The 24,655-nt window shown below is 35.1% G+C and overlaps 1 protein-coding gene across 1 annotated transcript in view; it reads right to left on the bottom strand.

Annotated features, from left to right (window-relative positions):
• Positions 1-24,655, bottom strand: part of CNTN5 (contactin 5) — a 1,686,091-nt gene that overhangs the window by 1,310,426 nt on the left and 351,010 nt on the right. The gene's annotated exons all lie outside the window — the stretch shown is intronic.

Raw genomic sequence — 24,655 nt, 5'->3', positions numbered from 1 at the left:
TTCATTGGAAGGACTGATGCTGAAGCTGAAAGTCCAATACTTTGGCCACCTGATATGAGGAACTGATTCATTGGAAAAGACCCTGATCCTGGGAAAGATTGAAGGCAGGAGGACGACAAAGGATGAGCTGGTTGGATGGCATCACCAACTCAATGGACATGAGTTTGAGCAAGTGGGGGGGCTGGTAATGGACAGGGGAGCCTGGCGTGCTGCAGTCCATGGGGTCACAGTCAGACACAACTGAGGGAATGAACTGAACTAACCTAGATATGTTAGCTCTTAAATCTACTCAAAGATTCTTATTATTCTATATTCAATTTTTCAAGATGACATCACATTGTATTTAAACAAGGATTATTTAATAAGACTTGTTTTAATAGACCCTTTGAAGTGAATTTGGTGTTCATGTAAAGTGTAAGACTTGACAGGAAAAGAGACACAATTATTATATCCTTTGAAGATAATGAAAGCTGGAAATGACATTACACTAATCAAAACAGAACTACATTAAAGCTGTAGTCATCATCAATGGAGATTTATAAAGTGTGATAAATGACAGTCAAGCAAATTATGTATCTTGAAATTGGTACACAATAACAATAAGATCAATTACCACATTATAGAGTTAGAAATGAAACCAAATACTATGACAAAAAACTAATTTAAAGGTTATCATTTAAGAGATTAAACTATTGCATTATTTTAATATCAATAGATGAACATGATAACATTTCATCATTTTCAAGACTACAAAACCACTTGAACATTCTAGAAAACTTCTTGCAGAAATGCTCAGAGTTTATTTCTAATTGGCTAAATTTCAGTGAGGGTCCTAACTGGCTGGCTCCAGATATACTTTAAGGATAATATAATTTTATAAAGAAAAAAGAAACAAAAAACCTCCAAACACTGCTTCTGTTACATATAGCAAACAATTTGCTTTTATATATTCCACCAGCTAATTACCCATATAATAATTTGGCTCATTTGCTTATGTACATTTTTGCTTATGCTAGGGTGTCAGCAAGGAAAAATACAAAGAAAACAAAATTTTCCTGTTTATTTTACCATGTAAGCATAGATACCTGCCGCACAGAGCTGATAAAACATGCTGAACATACTAAAGTGAAAGAGGATAAAAGGCCTGGAGAAGGTAGAATTAAATGAGAAGAAAGTATTAGAACAATTCTCCTCCTCCTCCTCTTCCTTTTCTGTCTCTTTCTCCTCCACTACCTTCTCCTCCTTCTTGACTTTTATTTCATTTTTCTTTCATTCCCTTCCTCTTTATGCATCCCCTTCTTTTTCCTCTTTCTTCTTATTAATATAATTTATTCATTAATATCATTAATATCATATCTTTCACATTAGCTGTTGAAAAGGTGTAAACTGGTGACATTAAAATAGTTCCTAAAAGAATAATTTACAATGTAATAGTAGAATATATTTTCATTAGATTATAGTGAGTGTGCTATCTTCAAATGACAGAGAAATACATAATGATGTAATTTAATTTCATTACCATTTTTTCAAGGTAAATTATTAAATTATTCAAAGTAATTATTGGACACTGAATACATAAGTGTAACTCTTTCAATGTGTGTTAATCCTCCATAGTCATGTATAACCCACTTGTAATAGGAAGGAGTTAACTGAATGTTATAATTTGGATAAGCAATAGCTCTAAGGTTGGCAGTTTCTCAGTCTATAACTATAATACGTTGGTCTTTCAGGAGAATGTGAGGAAAGGGTATTTGAGTAATGGGACTAATTTTGTAAATAAAACTTAGATGGCACTATTTTTCCTGGATAAAGCCACACTCTTTTTTTTTTAACATTTCTTAAAATATTTCAATATTTTAAGAAATCTCTGTCTCTTCTGTTTATTGTTCAGAAACACATAGTGATGTCTTGAAAAACCACAATACAATCCTTGAATATATAAAACAAAATGAGAAGTAAATGTCAACAAGTTCAATCACCTATTTAAGTGTTCTGCTTACAGTATCCTGATTTTTTACATAGCTTCTGCTTTAAATGTTTTCAATGCAAGAAACTTGATAAAGTTTGCTATCTGTAATGATAGCTTTTCAAGTATTTAAAGACAGTCATGCCTTCCAAAAGCCTCTCTTTCCAGAAAATACATAAATTCTTCAAAAAATTAAAATTATTATTGGAAGAGATACCTTTGGCATATTCTAAATTCAAAAAACAGTGCAACTAAGTTTAGCATAGGATCTAGAAGATTTTGTAAAAGGCTTACGGTGGCACAGTGGTAAAGAATCCACGTGCCAGTGTAGGAGACTTGTAGAAGACACAGGTTTGATCTCTGGATCACAAAGATCCCCTGGAGAAGAAAATGTCAACCCACTCTAGTATTCTTACCTGGGAAATCTCCTGGACAGAGGAGCCTGGCGTGCTACAGTCCATGGGGTTGCAAAAGAGTTTGACATGACTGAACATACATGCAAGGAATGCAAGAAATTTTTTTGTTTCATTGAACATATGAATGTACTGTGAAATCATTTTCATTTTTTATAGGTTGCTTTATTTAGTTTCAGGAACTATCAAGGCATTTTTATAGCAAATTTCTGTAAATATTAGGTTTATTTTATTATTATAATGATAATGTATATTTACTAATCTTTAAGGGTTTTTAAAAGCACTGCTAGCTCATCAGGTTTAAAGTATTTCCTATAGGACTAGATCAGTTAACTGGAGGAGTGCATGGCAACCCACTCCAGTATTCTTGCCTGGAGAATCCCCATGAACAGAGGAGGAGCCTGGCGGGCTATAGTTCATGGGGTTACAAAGAGTCATACACGACTGAGTGACTAAGCACAGCACAGATTAAATAACATTTTAACCTTAAGTCTTTTATTGCACCCATGAGGTACACTAATATGTCACTCAAATCCTCTTTATCTGTCTTGAAAATATAAGACAACTGTCAGCTACGCTATAGTTTGTTAAGTTCAAAATCCTGCTGAATCAGATCTCACCTCTCTACCAGTATTTCTATTTCTGTAGGTTTGATGCCTTAGAAACTCAGCATAATAGATGAGTTGGAAATAGGTGAGAAAACAAGAATCTTCAGAGTACAGCCAGAGAGAAGATTTGGTGTAGAAAAGTCACAGGTGCTGTACAGATATAAGAGAGCAGAACTGAAATAGAAAAAGCAGCCCATCCTTCTTCTTTATAACAACAGACAATTTTGACAAATCTGCCTTTCTCAAACAGGAATATTAGAAAGTGGAAAGGAATGATGATCACATTAAAAGTAAAGAGGAATATATAAAGATTTTGATACCCTATTTTCTCTGCTTTCCACATTTATCTTAGATCGCCACAAGCCCCTACAGACGTCCACAGCTGCTACTGCAGTAGATCATTCAGGTTGACCACTGCCATTTCCTAAATTATCATTCTCTACATTCATAGAGAATGACTGCACGTGCATACTAAGACATTTCAGTCATGTCTGAGTTTTTCTGACCCTCTGGACCATAGCCTGCCAGGCTCCTCTGTCCACAGGATTCTCCAGGCAAGAATACTGAAGTGGCTTGCCATGCCCTCCTCCAGGGGATCTTCCCAACCCAGGGATTGAACCCACATCTCTTGTGTCTCCTGTATTAGCAAGTGGGTTCTTTATCACTAGCACCACCTGGGAAACCTAATTTTCTACTAGACCTCAATCCAAAGTCCCAAAGTCATCCTCAATTCTTTGTATTTTTTTTTCTCTTTACCTTGAACACGCATCTCTAAATCCATTCTCTGCTCATTTAAATTTTTTATACCTAGTAACTGAGCCTTTCTTTACTGAATCTCTCTTTTGAAATTAAGAGCCCCCTCCCTTGGTGAACTTCAAAGCAAGGGCGCACACGTAAGGACAAGATCCTGCTCCATTCTGCACAAAATCCCAAAAGCTTTCTGCTACACCAGATAAACTCTTGACTGACGGAAACAGTGAGATGGGAAGGAAAAATCTCTGAAAGAATTATATTTCTAATCAATAGTCGCTGCTTTTAAATATAGGCAGTTAAACCTTAAAGAAATGAAATAATTTAATTGGCAAGTTTTAATTCCCCTAAACCTCTCCATTCAGTGACACAGAGGTATAATAACAAGGGTATGTTAGTTACAGAAACTAAAAAATTTCCTCATCTGAAAATACGTGTCCACAGTGAAATTCTGAGAAACTGTTATATACCTCCCCGGTAGACTTTAAGAAAGTACAAAAAGACTTTTACTTTTTTTTTTTTTACATTCACATTGATTTTTATCTGTTATGATTTTATGGACTTTCAAAGTAAATTAAATAAATATTTTAGCATAGTTTAAAAAATAAAATATAGGAATTCATGTAACAGATATTTGAAATACTTTTAACTTGCTGGACTACAGAAAAATAAACCAAAAAAAAAAAAATAGACAAGAAGCATTCTTATTCAATTTCTTTTAAAAATTTTATTGTATTAAGCAAAGTGGTACAGCCACTATTGAAAATAGTATGGAGGATCCTTTAAACACAAAATAGAGCCACCATATGACCCTGCAATCCCACTCCTGTGCATATATCTGGAGAAAAATATGGCCCAAAAGGATACAATGGCTTACAATGAAGTGTTAGTTTTGGGTGTAAACAAAGTGAATCTGTTATATGTATACAAATATCCACTCTTTTTTAGATTCTTTTCTCATATAGGTCATTATGGAATACTGAAAAGAGTTTCCTGTGTTATATGCAATTCCACCCTGGTCATACAGCCCAGAAAACCCTAACTCAAAAAGATATATGACATATATAACAAACCTACAGCTAACATCATTCTCAATGGTGAAAAGCTGAAAGCATTTCCTCTAAGATTAGGAACAAAACAAGGATGTCAACTGTCAGCACTTTTATTCAACAAATTTTGAATGTCTTAGCTACAACAATCAGAGAAGAAAAAGAAATAAAGGGAATTCAAATAGGAAAAGAAGTTAAACTGTCACTGTTTACAGATGACATGATACTATACATAGAAGATTCCAAAGACACTACCAGAAAACTACTAGAGCTTATCAATGAATTTGGTAAAGTTGCAGGTTATAAAATTAATACACAGAAACCTGTTGCATTTCTACACACTAACAACAAAGGATTAGAAAGAAAAATTCAAGACACAATTCCATTTACCACTGTATCAAAAAGAATAAAATGACAAAAGACCTATATTATGAAAACTATAAGATGTTAATGAAAGAAATTTAAGAAGAATCGTGTGGAAAAAATATAGCATGTTCATTGATTGAAAGAATCAGTATTGACAAAATGACTGTACTACCCAAGACAATCCACAGATTCACTACATGTGAAAACAGAAAACTAAACTCGAAATTAATTAAAGACTTAAATGAGAGACCAGATACTGTAAAAATCCTAGAGGAAAATATAGACAGAACACTCTCTGACATAAACTGCAGTAATATGTTTTTTGATCCATCTCTCAGAATAACGGAAATAAAAACAAAAATAAACAGGATGCACTTAAAAGCTTTTACATTGCAATAAAAAAAAAAGAAAAGACAATATATAGATAGGGAGAAATTGTTTGTAAATGATGTGATTGAAAAAGGATTAGTCTCCAAAATTTACAAACAGCTCATGAGTCTTAATATCATAAAAACAAACAACATAATGAAAAATGGACAGAAAACTTAAATAGACATTTCTCCGAAGAAAACATACAAATGGCCATGACGCACATAAAAAGATGTTCATCATTGCTAAATATTAGAGAAAAATATAACAAAACCACGATGAGATATTACCTTACACCAGTCTATACGGCTATCATCAAAAAATCCATAAACAATACATGCTGGAGAGAATGTGGAGAGAGGAGAACCCTCCTAGACTGTTGGTGGGAATGCAAACTGGGTACAGCCACTATGGATAATAGTATGGAGGATCCTTATAAACAAAAATAGAGCCACCGCATGACACTGCAATCCCACTTGTGCGCATATATCTGGAGAAAAATATGGGCCAAAAGGATACATGCACTCCAGTTTTCACTGAAACACTGTTTACAATATCCAAGACATGGAAGCAACCTAAATGTTTTATTCAATTTTCAATATTAATGCTTTCCTCTTTATCTATCTATCACCACTTTTATCTATCTATCTCAGAACCACCATCTGTGCTTAAAGTAAAAGGCTGCTGGAAATGTGATCAACAAATACCTTATGAAAAAAAGTGACATTTTATTTAGTAACTTTATCTTACTACTTTACCAACTACTGGCAATATATAATTTCAAACAAATTGTTTGTACCACTCTTTAGAGAATGACAGCAAACATATATGTAGGGCATAATATAAACCTGACACTGTACTAAGCCTCGGGAATGCAAAGATTAATAAGCTATAGCCCCTTTCTCAATTAGCCATCTTATGAGGAAGACAGCCATATAATTAACTTGAGCTTACTAGAATAAAATCTTATAGGCATAGTGCCATTTACCATTACCATGGCATTTACCATATATATCAATATATGTTACGTATATGTATTCAGGGTATCAATAACTACAGATAATAGTTATTATATATATATATGTTTGTTCATGCCATATTCATTATATGACACATATATTTAATAATTATCTATGGTATAAAAAAATCCAAAAAAGAAAAGGAAAGGCAGCTGAAATAAAGATCCCTAGTAGACCACTGGAATACAAAGTAAACAAGAAAAATTTTCAAAATTGGAGCCACAGACCTGGTACTAAAGATATAATTATCATGGACAGAAAATAATGTAAAAAATGTTATTTATAGATAATGAAAAATAAAACTTTGTTAATATAGAACTCTATAGCTGTAAAAATATGCCCTGCTTTGTGTGTGTGTATGTGTGTGTGTGTGCATGTGTGAATCATATTATGTGTATCATTTGTTGATAATATTGCTCTGGAAGTTAACAGAATGGGGGCACTCAAATCCCTATAAGTTCAATTAACTCTACGTCTCTAGTGTATGGATAATTTGGTGGTAAATGCTAGGCTAATAAAGACTAGGATATCATTTAATAAGAGAACTCTGATTCAGTTTAAGTCTCAGAGTATACATAGAGTTAACTGCTAGCATAGAGACACCCTATATTAGTTACATTATCTCAGTAATGTTTTCATGCTAAAGTTTACTTTGAAGATCAGATGCATATGTGTGACAGAGAAATGCTTCTTCAAACACACACACACACACACACACACACAAATGTGATATATATGTCTGAAGCAGTCTTGGAAAGTTAATCTACTCCCCTGTATTGCTATGAGGCATGTTTCTTTTAAATCATTTTTGTTAAGAGCATCTGTTACCATTTTTAAACATTTCTAAGTAATCAGAGAGCTTAATATCTGACTTTTTCTTAATCACACACACAGTGTTGAATCTAAATCATTATTTTTTTCTTCTCAGGGCAGTAAGGTATTTTTTTTTTTAAGCTACAATTTTCTATACTATAAAACTCTGTGTCCTGTGGTAATGCCATGAATGTGATATCTGGATTATTTAGCAAAAATCTGGCCCCACACCAGAAAAGATTTTTGCATGGCCATCCTATGGACAAAATAAAATTAATCATTGAATGTGATTATTAATCATAAATTCCTTGAGACCCTGAATTCAGGCTTGATGAGAGTAATGTCAGAAAAATGATAGAACAGAAGCCTTTACACATATTGTCCCCCGAAGAAAAGCAATTTTAATAAACATGCACAAAAAATGGTGACTTTGTGGAAGTCTAAGTGTTTAGTAGAAAAGTTTAACACCCTGTTGGAGAAAAAAACATCTGAGATTATAAACAGAGAAGAATATAAGAGGAGTTGCTTCACTCTACCTGTACCCTCCTTCAAGGTAGTGCACCTCATTGCCAATAAAGATCTTATTGGACTCTGATTTCTCCCATGGGGAAAAGTGTGAGTTTTAGAGTGAGTGTCCAGTTTCCCTGGGTGAGTGGGATGCTGCCAAAGATACCCGCTTCTTTCTTGTCCCATTCAGAATAATAAGGTGTGCTGCACAGCTGGGAGTGGAGAGAGCTGGGGAAGAGAAGTCTGGTGGGCTCTCAGAGGACATCAAAGGGACACGGACCCTACTAACGACTTGGCAGATTCCATCAGGAAGTCCACTGAAGTTACCACTAGGGATGCATCACTTTCACACTCCCACAACTGGGCAATGGACACCCCTAACACTCTGTACCTCACTCACACACACTCCGATGCCATTGACAGTTCCAAGTGTGTACCCATAAGTATAGCAGTTGTAAAATAGTGCAGATGGAAAAGGAGGTGTGGCTCTGTGAGACAGGGACAGAACTTTCAGCCTGTTGTAGTCGCATTTGCTTAGTTTTGCTTTCATTACCTAGAACTGAAAAATTCAATGAAGAAAATGAAAAAAAAAATGACAAATATAATAAAAAATGTTAAAAGCCAACATGATCAAGCAGAATAAGGAGTCTGGATAATCAAATGCAGGTCATTTGGAATTATCCAGTCAGAGGGGCACAAGAGAATGAAGAAAAAAAAATTAAAAATGAACAGTTTATATGAGTTATGGGAAACCATTAAGTGAAAAATATACACAGATACAGGGAAAAAGGGGTAGGAGTTATTCAAGGAAATAATGGCTGAAAAATGTCAATATTTAGGGAGAGATTTAGGCATCATGAAGCTCATACAATCTCCAAAAGATTCCCCCTCACACACACAAAAATGTCTAAGGCACATAAAAAGTAAAAATATAAAATTAAAGACATAGAGAAAAAAATTAAAAACAACATAAAAATATCTTAACATACAAGAAAACCTTTAAGCCTATCAGAAAACTCTTTAAAATAATTTTTTCTGATCAGGAGAGAGGAATGATATATTCAAAGTACTGAAAAAAAAATAATCTTTCAACCAAGAATACTTTACCCATCAAAGCTGTTCTTCAGAAATTAGGAGAAAAAAAACACTTTTCCATACCAAAAAAAAAAAAAGGGAATTCATTATGACTAGACTTGTGTTATAAGATATGCTGAAAGGAATTAATCAAGTTGAAATGAAAGGACTCTAATTAGAAACATGGAAACATACAGAAATTAAAAATACATTGTAAAAGCAAGTATACAGTCAAATTCAGAATATTCTAATACTGCAATATGGTGGGATGTTAATCACTCTAATATATAGATAAAATAACAAACATATTAAAATAGCTATAGATATAATATTTTAATGGATACTCAAGGTAAAAATATAAAATTTAACATAAAAAATAAAATTTGGGAGGGGGAAGGTAGAAGTTTTGTATGCAATTGAACTAGGTTGTTAACTTAAAATAACTATAAAATGCTTTGTGTAAGTCCCATGGTAACCTTTAAACAAAAACTAACAACAGAGTCACAAAAGATAAAGAGAATGAAATTAAAAAATACCACTATGGAAAATCATAAATTCACAAAGGAAGACAAGAGAGGAAGAAAGAAATAGAGGAATCACAAAATTAGTCAGAAAACAATTAATAAGAAGGTGTTATTAAATCTTAATCAATGAATAATTAATTTAAATGTAAATGCAATAAATTTGCCAATAGAAAGGCACAGTGTGGCCGGATGGATAAATGAACAATACCCAAGTATATGCTGCCTACAAGCGCATCATTTAAGCTTTAAGGACACACAGAGTGAAAGTGATGAGATGGAAAAAGATACTCTATGCAAATGAAACCCCAAAAACACTGAGATAGCTCTACTTATATCTGGCAAAAAGACTTCAAGCAAAAGCCTATAACAAGAGTTGAAAAAAGTCATTATATGATAATGCATCCTCTGTGCTTATTCACTCAAGTGGGGTCCGACTCTGTGACCCCATAGACTGGAGCCCGCCAGGCTCCTATATTCATGGGATTCTCCAGGAAAGAATACTGGAGTGGGTTTCCATTTCCTTCTCCAGGGCATCTTCCCAACCCAGGCATTGAACCCAGGTCTTCTGCATTGCAGTCAGACTCTTTACCAACTGAGCTATGCTGTTGCTAAGTCACTTCAGTCGTGCCTGACTCTGTGCAACCCCATAGACGGCAGCCCACCAGGCTCCCCTGTCCCTGGGATTCTCCAGGCAAGAACACTGGAGTGGGTTGCCATTTCCTTCTCCAATGCATGAAAGTGAAAAGTGAAAGTGAAGTCGCGCAGTCGTGTCCGACTCTTTGAGACCCCATGGACTGCAGCCCGCCAGGCTCCTCCGTCCATGGGATTTTCCAGGCAAGAGTACTGGAGTGGGATGCTATTGCCTTCTCTGACTGAGCTATGAGGAAAGCCATTTTATAATAATAAAAGGGTCGATACATGAACAGAACAAAACAAGTGTAAATATGAACCAAAATTTGGAGCACCTAAACATATTAAACAAATACTAACAGATCTGAAGGGAGAAATAGACAACGATGCAATAATAGTAGGGGGCTTCAATACTGCACTATCTGAACTAAAAGATAGATCATTTGGACAGAAAATCAATAAGGAAACAATGAACTTAAAATATATGTTAGACCAAACTGACCTAATATAAATATACAAGCATTCCGCCCAACAGCAGCAGAGTATACATTCTTCTCAAGTACACAAGGAAAATTCTCAGTATAGATCCTATGTTAGGTCAGAAAGCATTTCTTCACAAATTTAAGAATATTGAAGTCATACCATGTATCTTTTCTGATCATACTGTTATGAATATAGAAAGCAATAACAAGAGGAAAACTGTAAAACTCAAATATGTGCAAATCAAATACACTCCTGGAAAACCAATGATTCAAAATGAAATCAAAAGGGAAATCAAAAAATATCTTGAAAAAAAGAAAAATGATATCCCAACATACCAAGATTTCTCAGATAAAGCAAAGCAGTTCTAAGAGGGAAGTTTATAATTATATATGTCTACATTAAGAAAAAAAGGAAAAATACCTCAGATAAACAATCCATCTTTACACTTCAAGAAACTATAAAATCAAGAATGGATCCAAATCTCCCAAGGCAAAAGAAATAAAAACAAAAATAAACAAATCAGACCTAATTAAACTTAAAATTTTTGCAGATCCAAGAAAAAAAAATTCAAGAAAACAAAAAAGACAGCATAATATTCATTATGGAGAAAATACTTGCAAACAATGTGGCCAAAAAGGGTTTAATATGAAAAATATACAAATAACTCATACAATTCAATATAAAAAACAAATAAATAAATGACCAGAAGACCTAAATATACATATTCCCCAAAAGACATACCAATAGCCAATAGGCACATAAAAAGCTCAACATGTCTATTCATTAGAGAAATAAAAATCAAAACCACAATAAAGTAGTATCACATCAGACCAGTTAAAATGGCTATCACCAAAAAGTCTACAAATAATTGATTCTGAAGAGGATATGGAGAAAAAGGTAACCCTCCAACATTGTTGGTGGAAATGTAAACTGAAGCAGCCACTATGGAGAACAATATTACCTGGCAAATCCACTCCTGGGTATATGTCCAGAAAAAAAACAATACTAATTTGAAAAGCTACATGCACTCCAATGTTCACAGCAGCACTATTTACATCAGCCAAGACATGGAAACAACCTAAGTGTGCATCAACAGATGAATGGATAATGAAGAAGTGTTATGGTACATGTCTTTGTGTTTGAAAAAATACATATATATCCATGGAATATTTTCAGCCATAAAAAGAGTGAAATAATGCCATTATGGCAACGGACCTAGAAATTGTAATACTAATAAATATGATAATTTATATTAGTAAGTCAGACAAATATTTATATGAAACCACATATATGTACAATCTAATAATACATATGAATTTATAAACAAAATAGAAACTGACAGAAAACAAACTTACAAACACGAAGGGGAAAGGTGTGGGGGTGGGATAAATTAGGGTTAAGGGATTAACCAATACAAATTACTACTGTAAAATACATAGGCAGCAAGATTTAGTGTATAGCACAGGGAACTGTACTCAATAAACTGTAATAATCTAAAATGAAAAATAATTTGAAAAAATAACCAAATCACCTTTCTCTACACCTGAAATTAATACAACGTTGTAAATCAACTAGGTTTCAATTAAAAAAATAAAGAGCAAACTAAGTCCAAAGTTAGCAAAGGAAGGAAAAACCAAAGATATGAGAAAAATAAATAAAACGGAGAACAGAAAAATAATAGAAAAAAAATCAGAGAAAGTAAGAGCTGTGTTTTCGTTTTTTTTTTTTTTTTTTTTTGAAAAGATAAAATTGACAAACTTTTAGATAGGCTAAGACAAAAGATAGTAAACTCAAATAAATAAAATTAGAAATGCCATATGAGAAATTATAATGATACCACAAAAATCCAAATGATCATGAGAGATTACTATAAACAACTATAATTACTATGCCAATATGCTGGATGAACTATATGAAATGATCAAACTCCTAGAAACATATAATCTAGTAATACTGCACCATGAAGTAATAGCAAACCTGAACAGACCAATATTAAGTAAAAGTTTGAATCAGAAATCGAAGGAAAAATAAATAACCCTTACATACACAAAAAAGTTCTGGTCCTATTGGTTTATGGGTGAATTCCAACAAACATGCATATAAGAATCAACATAAACTTTCTCATACTTCTAAAAGTCACAAGAGGAGGAAATAAGCCTAAACTCACTATTTTCCCTGGATAGATTTTTGAAATTTCAGTGGTTTGTTGAACCTGCATATGCAAAACCCACAAATCTATTTATTGAAAAATATCCATGTATAGATGCATCCACAAAGTTCAAACAGTGTTACTGAAGTATCAACTTGATTTCTTTTTTTTATTATTATTTTTTTAATTTTATTTTATTTTTAAACTTTACATAATTGTATTAGTTTTAGTGTCTTTCTCAACTTCTTTCATCAAATTCTTAATAAAAACAGTATAGTACTGGCATAAGAATAGACATACAGACCAGTGAAACAGAACACAGACACCAGGTAGAAACTCACACAATACTTTCAAGCAGGAACACACATAGGGAAAATATAGTCATTTTGGTAAATGGTGTTGGTAAAACTGGATATATACATGCCAAACAACAATATTGGGCCACTCACAAATATTAGCTCAAAATTGATTAAATTTTTAAACATAACCTTAAAACTTTTGGGAGAATAGAGAAAAAATGTCCTTGACTTTGATATTGGCAATGACTTTTTTTTTTTTTTTGATATGGTATCAAAAATAGAGGCAACAAGAGAAAAATACACAAGTGGGATTGTATCAAATGAAAGTTTTGGCAAAGCAAAGGAAACCATCAAGAAAACTGAAAAGGCATCCTACAGAATGGGAGAAAATATTTGCAAGCCTCACATCTGATAAGAAGCTAATATACAAAATATTGAAGAACTTATGAAACCTATATAAAAATAAAGTAATCCACTTAAAATGGGTAAAAATCCTGAATAGATATTAAGAAAACATAAAAAGTCACATTTAAAGATGCTCTACATCATTAATCACCACGGAAATGCAAATCAAAATCATAGTGAAATATCACTTTACAAATGTTAATATTAGGATGGCTTTTATCAAAAATACAACAAATAAAGTGCCCATGAGGTACCTAAGGATGGACATGTAAATTGGTACCTAAGATACCTAATGACAGAAATGTAAATTGGTAACGCCACTATGGAAAATAGGATTGAGGTTCACAGAAAAAGTGAAAACAGAATAACACAGTATGACTCAGCTTCGAGATATACATCTGAAGGAAACAATAGACAGATATTTGTGCTTCCACCTTCATTTTTCTTCATTTCAGCATTATCCACAATAACCAAGATATGGAGATGTTCATCACCAGATAAATAAATAAAGAAGATAAAGGTATGTGTGTGTGTGTATGTATGTGTGTGTATGTGTGTGTGTGTGTGTGTGTGTGTGTGTGTATATATATATATATATATATAATATTACACATAATATTGGACTTCCCTTGTGGTTCGGATGGTAGAGAATTCATCTGCAATGCGAGAGACCTGGGTTCGATCCCTCTGTTGGGAAAATCCCCTGGAGAAGGGAAAGGCTACCCTCTCCAGTATTATGGCCTGGAGAATCGCAAGGGCTATATTATTTATGGGGTCACAAAGAGTCAGACATGACTGAGTGACTCACTTTCACCTATAATATTACACACACACACACACGCACACACACACACACATATATATATATATATATATAATGGAATATTATTCAACCATAAGAAGGAAATCCTTCAATTTGCAACAACAGGGATGAATCTAGAGGATTATGCTAAGTAAATCAGTAAGACAGAGAAAACACTGTATGCTGTCACTCATAATTTGAAATTAAAAAAAAAAAACAATCAAACTCATAGCAAGATAGAGTTTAATAGTGGTTATCAAGAGTTAGGAGTTGTGGAAGATGAAGAGATGGAAGTCAAGGGGCACAAGCCTTCAGTTATAAGATGAATAAGCTCTGAGGATCTAATGTACACCATGGTGATTATAATTACTAATATTATGTTATATACTCAAAATCTTCTGAGAGTAAACTTTAACTACTCTTTTCACACACAGACACATACATACACAGAAGGAAACTTTATACTATAGTTGTGTTAATTAACCTGATTGTGGTAATCACGTCATAATGTATATTTATGCTAATTCATCACATTTTAAACTTTAAATATAATTTTATTTGTTAATTATACTTCATTAAAGGTGAACACTTTAAAAAAATAAAAGAAAAGGGACTAAATGGCTTTCTTTTTTTCCTCTCTCTGCCTAAAATGATCCACATCATTTTCCAACAACTCCCAAGAAGTAATAAATAGATGCGGAAACATATTCAGGTGTAAGAAGGGTGAAAAAGAAAAGGAGAGAAAAAGGAATGTACCTTAAAAAAAAAAAATTAATTGGAGGCTAACTACTTTACAATATTGTAGTGGCTTTTTCCTTATATTGACATGAATCAGCCATGGGTGTACATGTGTTTCCCATCTTGAACCCCCCCTCCCAACTGCCTCCCTATCCCATCCCTCAGTGTCATCCCAGTGTACCAGTCCTGAGCACCCTGTCTCATACATTGAACCTGGCCTGGTGATCTGTTTCACATATGATAGTATACATGTTTCAATGTTATTCTCTCAAATCATCCCACCCTTTCCTTCTCCCACAGAGTGCAAAAGACTGTTCTATACATCTGTGTCTCTTTTGCTGTCTCACATATAGGGTCATTGTTACCATCTTTCTAAATTCCATATATATGCGTTAGTATACTGTATTGGTGTTTTTCTTTCTGACTTACTTCACTCTGTATAATAGGCTTGAGTTTTATCCAACTCATTAGAACTGATTCAAATGCATTCTTTTTAATAGCTGAGTAATACTCCATTGTGTATATGTACCACTGCTTTCTTATCCATTCATCTGCTGATGGACATCTAGGTTGCTTCCATGTCCTGGCTATTATAAACAGTGCTGCGATGAACACTGGTGTACACGTGTCTCTTTCAATTCCAGTTTCCTCAGTGTGTATGCCCAGAAGTGGGATTGCTGGGTCATATGGCAGTTCTATTTCCAGTTTTTTAAGGAATCTCCACACTGTTCTCCATAGTGTCTGTACTAGTTTGCATTCCCACCTACAGTGTAAGAGGGTTTTTCTCCACACCCTCTCCAGCATTTATTGTTTGTAGACTTTTGGATAGCAGCCATTCTGACCGGTGTGAGATGGTACATCATTGTGGTCTTAATTTGCATTTCTCTGATAATGAGTGATGTTGAGCATCTTTTTATGTGTTTTTAGCCACCTGTATATCTTCTTTGGAGAAATGTCTGTTTAGTTCTTTTTTTTTTTTAATTTAATTTTATTTTTAAACTTTACATAATTGTATTAGTTTTGCTGTTTAGTTCTTTGGCCATTTTTTGATGGGGTCATTTATTTTTCTGGAATTGAGCTTCAGGAGCTGCTTGTATATTTTTGAGATTAATTTTTTGTCAGTTGCTTCGTTTGCTATTTTCTCCCATTCTGAAGGCTGTCTTTTCACCTTGTTTATAGTTTCCTTCATTGTCCCAAAACTTTTAAGTTTAATTAAGTCCCATTTTTTTTTTTTTTTGCCAACAAGTTTTATTTTTTTTTTAATTTTATTTTTTAACTTTACAATATTGTATTGGTTTTGCCATGTATCAACATGAATCCACCACAGGTATACACATGTTCCCCATCCTGAACCCTCCCTCCCTCCCCGTACCATCCCTCTGAGTTGCTTTTATTTTCATTACCCTGTGAGGCAGATCATAGAGGATCCTGCTGTGATTTATGTCAGAGAGTGTTCTGCCTATGTTTTCCTCTAGGAGTTTTATAGTTTCTGCTCTTATGTTTAGATCTTAAATCCATTCCAAGTTTATTTATGTGTATGGTGTAAGAAAATGTTCTAGTTTCATTCTTTTACAAGTGGTTGACCAGTTTTCCCAGCACCACTTGTTAAAGAGATTGTTTTTTCCCCGTTATATATTCTTGCCTCCTTTGTCGAAGATAAGGTGACCATAGGTGCATGGATTTATCTCTGGGCTTTCTATTTCGTTCCATTGATCTATATTTCTGTCTTTGTGTCAATACCATACTGTCTTGATGACTGGCACTCTGTAGTAGAGACTGAAGTCAGGTATGTTGATTACTTCAGGTCCATTCTTCTTTCTCAAGATTGCTTTGGCTAGTCAAGGTTTTTTGTATTTCCATACAAATTTTGAAATTATTTGTTCTAGTTCTGTGAAAAATACCGTTAGTAGCTTGAGAGGGATTGTACTGAATCTTAGATTCCTTTGGGTAGTATACATATTTTCACTATATTGATTCTTCCGATCCATAAACATGGTATATTTCTCCATCTATTTGTGTCATCTTTGATTTATTTCATCAGTGTTTTATAGTTTTCTATATATGATGCTGGACATACCTGGTTATAAATACTGGTTTGGCTACATACTACTGTGTAGCTTTGGGCAAGATAATGAACTTTCCTAAACCTTGATTTTGTCACTACTAAATTAAAGATGAACAAACTTGAGTTGCTGTAATGATTAAATGAGAAAAAAAATACATAAAATGCTTAACTCAATGCAAAGCAAAAAGTACATATTCATTTAAGATAGTGTCTCATTAGTGCCTCTTTTCTAGATCTTTTATAACTGCTGTGAGAATTAGAACCCAATTTTGCACTTAATGGGTTCTCATTATATACTTGTTGAATTAATTGATGAGTCTTTCTCAAATATTCCAGAAATTCACTCTTTAGAAGTTTTCCAATTCCACTGTAAGTTCTAGTATTACTCACTATTGGGCATCAGGTATTTAACTATGCTCACAAAGGGAATTCAGTGCATTCCAATGCATTTTCTTTTTTTTCTTTTTTTTTTTTTTTTTGCTTTCTTCTGATTTATTTGGATAACAGTTAAAAAAATAAATATTAAAGATACTGGATCAAAATTGCATATAGGAAGAATGCAGGATCTAGACTGTAGTTCAGTTCAATTGCTCAGTCATGCCCGACTCTTTGCGACCCCATGAATCACAGCACGCCAGGCATCCCTGTCCATCACCAACTCCCGGACTTCACTCAGACTCACGTCCATCGAGTCAGTGATGCCATCCAGACATCTCATCCTCTGTCGTCCCCTTCTCCTCCTGCCCCCAATCCCTCCCAGCATCAGAGTCTTTTCCAATGAGTCAACTCTTCGCATGAGGTGGCCAAAGTACTGGAGTTTCAGCTTTAGCATCATTCCCTCCAAAGAAATCCCAGGGCTGATCTCCTTCAGAATGGACCGGCTGGATCTCCCTGCAGTCCAAGGGACTCCCAAGAGTCCTCTCCAACACCACACCTCAAAAGCATCAACTCTCCAGCGCTCAGCCTTCTTCACAGTCCAACTCCCACATCCATACATGACCACAGGAAAAACCATAGCCTTGACTAGATGGACCTCTGTTGGCAAAGCAATGTCTCTGCTTTTGAATATGCTATCCAGGTTGGTCAAAACCTTCCTTCCAAGGAGTAAGCGTCTTTTAATTTCATGGCTGCAGTCACCATCTGCAGTGATTTTAGAGCCCAGAAAAACAAAGTCTGACACTGTTTCCACTGTTTCCCCATCTATCTCCCATGAAGCGATGGGACCAGATGCCATGATCTTCGCCTTCTGAATGTTGAGCCTTAAGCCCACTCCTTCACTCTCCACTTTCACTCCCACCAAGAGGCTTTCTAGTTCCTCTTCACTTTCTGCCATAAGGGTGGTGTCATCTGCACATCTGAGGTTACTGCTATTTCTCCCAGCAATCTTGATTCCAGCCTGTGCTTCTTCCAGCCCCACGTTTCTCATGATGTACTCTGCATACAAGCCAAACAAGCAGGGTGACAACATACAGCCTTGACGCACTCCTCCTCCCATTTGGAACCAGCCCGTTGTGCCACGTCCAGCTCCAACTGTTGCTTCCCGACCTGCATACAGGTTTCTCAAGAGGCAGGTCAAGTGCTCTGGCATTTCCATCTGCCGTCTAAGGTATCTGACTCTATAAACTTTAGACATCCTTCATTGTAGACAAAGTTGGGAAAATATGCTTGAATTTTAGAAACTGACTGCTAAGTCGCTTGAGTTGTGTCTGACTCTTTGCGACCCTGTGGACGGAAGCCTGCCAGGCTTCTCTACCCACGGATTCTCCAGGGAAGAACACTGAAGTGGGTTGCCATGCCCTCCTCAAAGGGATCTTCCCAACCCAGGGATAGAAACCGAATCTCCTGTGGCTCATACATTGCAGGCAGACTCCTCACCACCCAGCCACCAAGGAAGCGCTAGAAACTGACTAAATGTGTGCTAATAATATCACTCATCAAAAATTGTTACTGATTAGCTTATAAATTTTGACCTGCAAAAGACCTTAGAGATCTGCATCCATTCATTCATTTATTTTTATTGAAGTATAGTTGCTTTGGAATACTGTGTTGGTGTCAAGTGTACAACAAAGTGATTCAGTTACACATATATGTGTATATATTTGTATTTTCCCCAATTCTATTCCATTAGTTCATTACAAGATATTTAATACAGCTCTCTGTGTTGCACAGTAAATCCTTGTTGTTTATACTTGGTGTGCATCTGTTAATCCCATACTCCTAATTTATGTTTACCCCACCCCTGCCTTCCCCATTGGTAACCATAAGTTTGTTTTCTATGTCTCTTTCTGTTTTGTAAATAAGTTCAACTGCACTGTTTATCTATACTGAATAGATGAGACATTGGAACTCAAAAATGATTTAGTAACTTGCTGAGAATGCATAACAATTTTGAGGTAGAAGCCATCCACTGCCTTGTTTTTTCCACTCTGGATAAATGAGACTAATCTCTCTTCCTGCTAAGAGCTAGGTCCAGAACTTAACTCTGGGAGCCAAGCTGTGCTGTGTGCTTAATCACTCAGTCGTGTCCGACTCCCCGCAACCCCACGGAGTGCAGCTGTCCAGACTCCTCTGCCCATGGGGAATCCCCAGGCAAGAATACTGGAGTGGGCCGCCACGCCCCCCTCCAGAGGATCCCCCCAACCCAGGGACCGAACCCAGGCCTCCCACACTGCGGTGAATTCCTTACTGTCCGAGCCACCAGGGAAGCTCAAGAATACCGGAGTGGGTAGCCTATCCCCTCTCCAGGGGATCTTCCCAAACCAGGAACCGAACCAGGGTCTTCTGCATTGTAGGTGGATTCTTTATCATATGTGCTACCAAGGAAGCCCATGAGCCAAGCTACTTGGATTGAAATCCTGGCTGTACCCTTCACTAGTGTTGTAACCTTAACCTCTCTCTTTCCTAATCTGTAAAAGGGGATAATAATAGTACTTGCTGCATAGTGTTGTTGAAAGGATTAAATTAGTTATCTTGATAAAATGCCCAGAACAGTTTTCCAGCATACAGAAAATGTTAAATTGTCATTGTGTTGTTATTGTTTAGTCACTAAATTGTGTCTGTTTTGCGACCCCATGGACTGTAGCCTGCCAGGCTCCTCCGTCCCTGAGATCTCCCAGGCAAGAATACTGGAGTTGAGTGCCATCTCCTTCTCCAGGGTATCTTCCCCACCCAGGGATTGAACCTGCATCTCCTGCATTGGAAGGAGGGTTCTTCATGTTTTGAGCCACCGGGGAAGCCTAGTCATCATTATTATACCGGCAATTAAAAGTCTAGATTTCATGCTGCAAAATTTAATGTAAAATATCATAAATGTTTCTGAGATATGTTCTTGAAATTTATGGAAAAAGGATCAGTTTACTTCCTGATTGCATTTTCTTTCTAAGTAATTCTGACAACTGGAAAATTATTTCTTACGATTAGCAAACATCAGTCATCGTATTTAACAATTGTTTTTCTTCATGTAAAGAGCCCTTTAGGTATTAATGTAAATTGATATGGCATGGATGTCCTCAAAGATTTTTCTCTTCTCTAACTACATGGAACTGATATTTCATAAATTTACTTTGGGGCAACAATAATCCTTAAATTGTCTAAAAACACTAGAAGCATTATTAAAAAACAAGCATGGCAAATTGAAAATACTTTTTGTGTTTTCTTCAAAAACCAAATTAAAATTAAAATAGAGGGATAAAAAAAAAGAAAACACTGAGGACATGGAAAAGTGAGCAGATGACAGAGATACGTTAGCAAAAATTTGGAAGGTGTAACAAAGACAAATGAGTTGTCATTGATTTAGAAGATCACAAAAGCAAAAGTGAATTATTTGAGTTTTTTCTTGGTGGTGGTAGAAATCTAGTAGGGTTTTCTCACTGAGGATCCCTATAAAGGCCCAAGACTGAAGCCACCTTGCAGTCATTTGCAAATGCTCCCACAATTCCATAATTGTCTTTCCAAAGACCTGACATTACTGAGAGCATAAAGACTACCAACCATTTTAAAAGTATTACTTCATACTTGAATGAGATCCTTGCTGGGTACAATAATCTAATACAGTTATGTAAAGTTTAAAAATAAAATAAAATAAAAAAAAAAAAAATGATAGCTGAAAAAAAAAAAAAAAAAAAAAAAAAAAAAAAAAAGTATTACTTCATATAAGGAAGAGTGATATTTTCTTATCTAATTTACTTTAGAATTCACTTTAATTGTAGCTGAAATTATCCCTAACTGAGCTAACAGTCACAGTGTTAACTTTCCTATGTGTATGCTTCCCACACAGTCACTCCAGAATCCAAACCTTGACCTCAAGGGATACAGATTTCACTTCTGTTTTTTAATCTATTCTTTAACTTGATTTTATAATTGTATAAGATTATAAAAAATAAGCTACTTACTAAAAATAAGCAAAAATGAATTTCTATCAAATAATTCAGTGAAACTTTGTTCCAAAAATTATTTCTAATTAAAAATACGATATATTCTCAAAATTTTGCAAAATTTGCAAAACCTGTGAATAAGTTTTCTCAGATTGAATTTATACCTTTTTCTGAAACAGAAAAAAAAAATTTCCATATGATAAAACACTTTCTACTTATTTTAGCAGTCCATTTAAAAATAAAATTCCATAGGAAAAGTCCACTGAGAAGCAAGATTTGGGCTGTATAATTTTAAACACATACACTCTAATACTTACAATAACATTCTGTGTAGAATTTATTTTAACAGATATTTATTTCACATTATTTGTCCAAGAGTTAGCTAAAATCTGAGGAAAATCTCTGTTCTTAATGAAGGCACAATGTAACTGTGAGAGCTAGAACATAAAAAAAGGCTGCTGTGTGCTATGCTGTGCTGTGCTTAGTCATGTCTGATGCTTTGCAACCCCATGAACTGAGCCTGCCTGGCCCCTCCGTCCATGGGGATCTTCCAGGCAAGACTACTGGAGTGGGTTGCCATGTCCTCTCCTGGGGATCTTCCGGACACAGGGATTGAAGCCAGGTCTCCTGCATTGCAGGCGGGTTTTTTACCAGCTGGAGCCATGAGCACAGAAGAATTGATGCTTTCCAACTGTGGTGCTGGAGAAGACTCTTGAGAGTCCCTTGGACAGCAAGGAGATCAAACCAGTCAATCCTAAAGGAAATCAACCCTGATTATTTATTGAAAGGGCTGGTGCTAAAGCTTAAGCTCCAATACTTTGGCTACCTGATGCAAAGAGCTGACTCATTAGAAAAGATCCTAATGCTGGGAAGGACTGAAGATAGGAGGAGAACAGGAGGACAGAGGATGAAGTGGTTGGATGGCATCGCTGACTCAATGGACATGAGTTTGAACATACTCTGGGAGACTGTGAAGGACAGGGAAGCCTGGCATGCTGCATTCCATGGGGTCACAGAGAGTCAGGACATATGGAGTGACTGAACAACAACAAAAAAGAAAACAAAAAATTACAACATCTTACTAAAGACCAAAACCAATAAAATCATTGTGTTAGATCTAGAGATGAAACAAGGAAAAAGCACTGGGGAATGCACTCTCCAAGGTAATGTCTAGCTGCCTTGATCAGGATAAATAAGAATTCATGAAAATAATCCTCAGAAGGAACAATATTTATAAAATAATTAATGAAAGCATTAAAGGTCGTTTTATATATATATATATATATATATATATATATATATATATAATTGCTGTTCATTACTTTTTAAAAATTATTTCCAAAGCATAAGGTGCCAGAAAGAAAGGGTGGATGAAAGAAAAGTTCAGCTGAAAGGCAGAATTATATGACATGACAGAATATAGGACTCAGATATTCTCTAGGATTTGTCAGTTTCTATAAGCAGAATCGACACTGAAACATGCAATGGATATTAGCAATGATGCTAATGATCATACAACCAGAAAATTAAAGTAGTGAAACATATAGTGGTATAACCAGGTAACACTCAATTATATAATAGTTATTTTAATGAATCTATAATGTCTATTAATGAAAAATAAAAAAAATAATTACATGTCATTGGATATTAGATATATACTTTAAATGAACAAAGATATTATCATAACTTTCCATAGATTTTTTAACCTGAAACTTGCAAACATCATTTTTTTTATTTAAAAAGCTCAACATCTAAAATTTAAGAAAGATATCTGAACACAATATGCAGATGATTTTCACAGAGAATACTGACAAGTTAGAACTATATCATATAGAAAAACCATGCTGACCTGAAAAATGTTTTATATAGTAGTAAAATTCAGTAGAATTTTACTGTATATTTAGGAACTGGAGCTGAACTATGGCTTACTTGGCAACTTTTTAAAAAAATCTTATTAGAAATGAAAGTTCAAATGTAATGATCCTGAACTAAGGATGAACAGTAAATAATTGTATTCATTATTTGTTTTTCATAACAATGAAGAAAGTTTCAAGCAGAATAGATTAGTTTGGCTTTTAGCTAGATTATGAATATGTGAAGATCCACTGAAAACACAAATATTAAGCAAGTTAAAAAGGAAGTGCAGGAGAAGTATATAGAAAGCATCTATTTACTTTTTGAAAAAATACAATTTTAAGGCTGTTCTGTATTTTCCCCATATCATTTATTTGAGTTTGCAAGTATTTTTCATTTAGCTTTCCCTGTCATGCCACCACATTTCAACAGTCATGTATCACAGGAGTCTCAGAGTGGCAAATATAAATACACTAAAACAAAAAAACAAACAAAAAAAAAAACTTAGCTTTGTCTTCAGAGCTACCACTCTAGGGAAGATTATAATTAACTTCCAATGAATATTCAGGATTGATTACCTTTAGGATGGACTGGTTTGATCTCTTTGCTGTCCAAGGGACTCTTAAAGAGTCTTCTCCAACACCACAGTTCCAAAGCATCAATTCTTCGGCGCTTAGCCTTCTTGATGGTCCAACTTTCACACTCATACATGACTACTGGAAAAACCACAGCTTTGACTAAAGAGAACTTTGTTGACAATGTGATATCTTTAATATTCTATCTAGGATTGTCACTGGAGAAGGCAATGGCACCCCACTCCAGTACTCTTGCCTGGAGAATCCTATGGACGGAGGAGCCCGGTGGCCTGCAGTCCATGGGGTCGCTAAGAATCAGAGACGACTGAGCTACTTCATTTTCTCTTTTCACTTTCATGCATTGGAGAAGGAGACGGCAATCCACTCCAGTGTTCTTGCCTGGAGAATCCCATGGATGGGGGAGCCTGGTGGGCTGCTATCTCTGGGGTCACACAGAGTCGGACACGACTGAAGCGACTTAGCAGCAGCAGCAGCAGCAGGATTGCCACAGCTTTTCAAGGAGCAAACATCTTTTAATTTCATGGCTTCAGTCACCACCTGCAGTGATTTTGAAGCCCAAGAAAATTAAGTCTGTCACTGTTTCCATTTTTCCCCATCTATTTGTCATAAGTGTTAGGACCAGATGCCATAATCTTAATTTTTTGAATTACGAGTTTTAAGCAAGTTTTTTTCACTCTCCTCTTTCCTTCATCAAGAGGATCTTTAGTTCCTCTTTGCTCTCTGGCACTAGGGTGGTATCATCTGCATATCTGAAGTTTTTGATATTCCTCCCAGCAATCTTGATTCCAGCTTGAGCTTCATTC

The sequence above is a fragment of the Bubalus bubalis genome, chromosome 16 (assembly GCF_019923935.1).
Source record: "Bubalus bubalis isolate 160015118507 breed Murrah chromosome 16, NDDB_SH_1, whole genome shotgun sequence".
In the NCBI taxonomy this organism is placed as follows: Eukaryota; Metazoa; Chordata; class Mammalia; order Artiodactyla; family Bovidae; genus Bubalus; species Bubalus bubalis.
The sequence above is the reverse complement of the archived record's forward strand: the minus strand, read 5'-3'. Positions and strand labels throughout refer to the sequence as shown.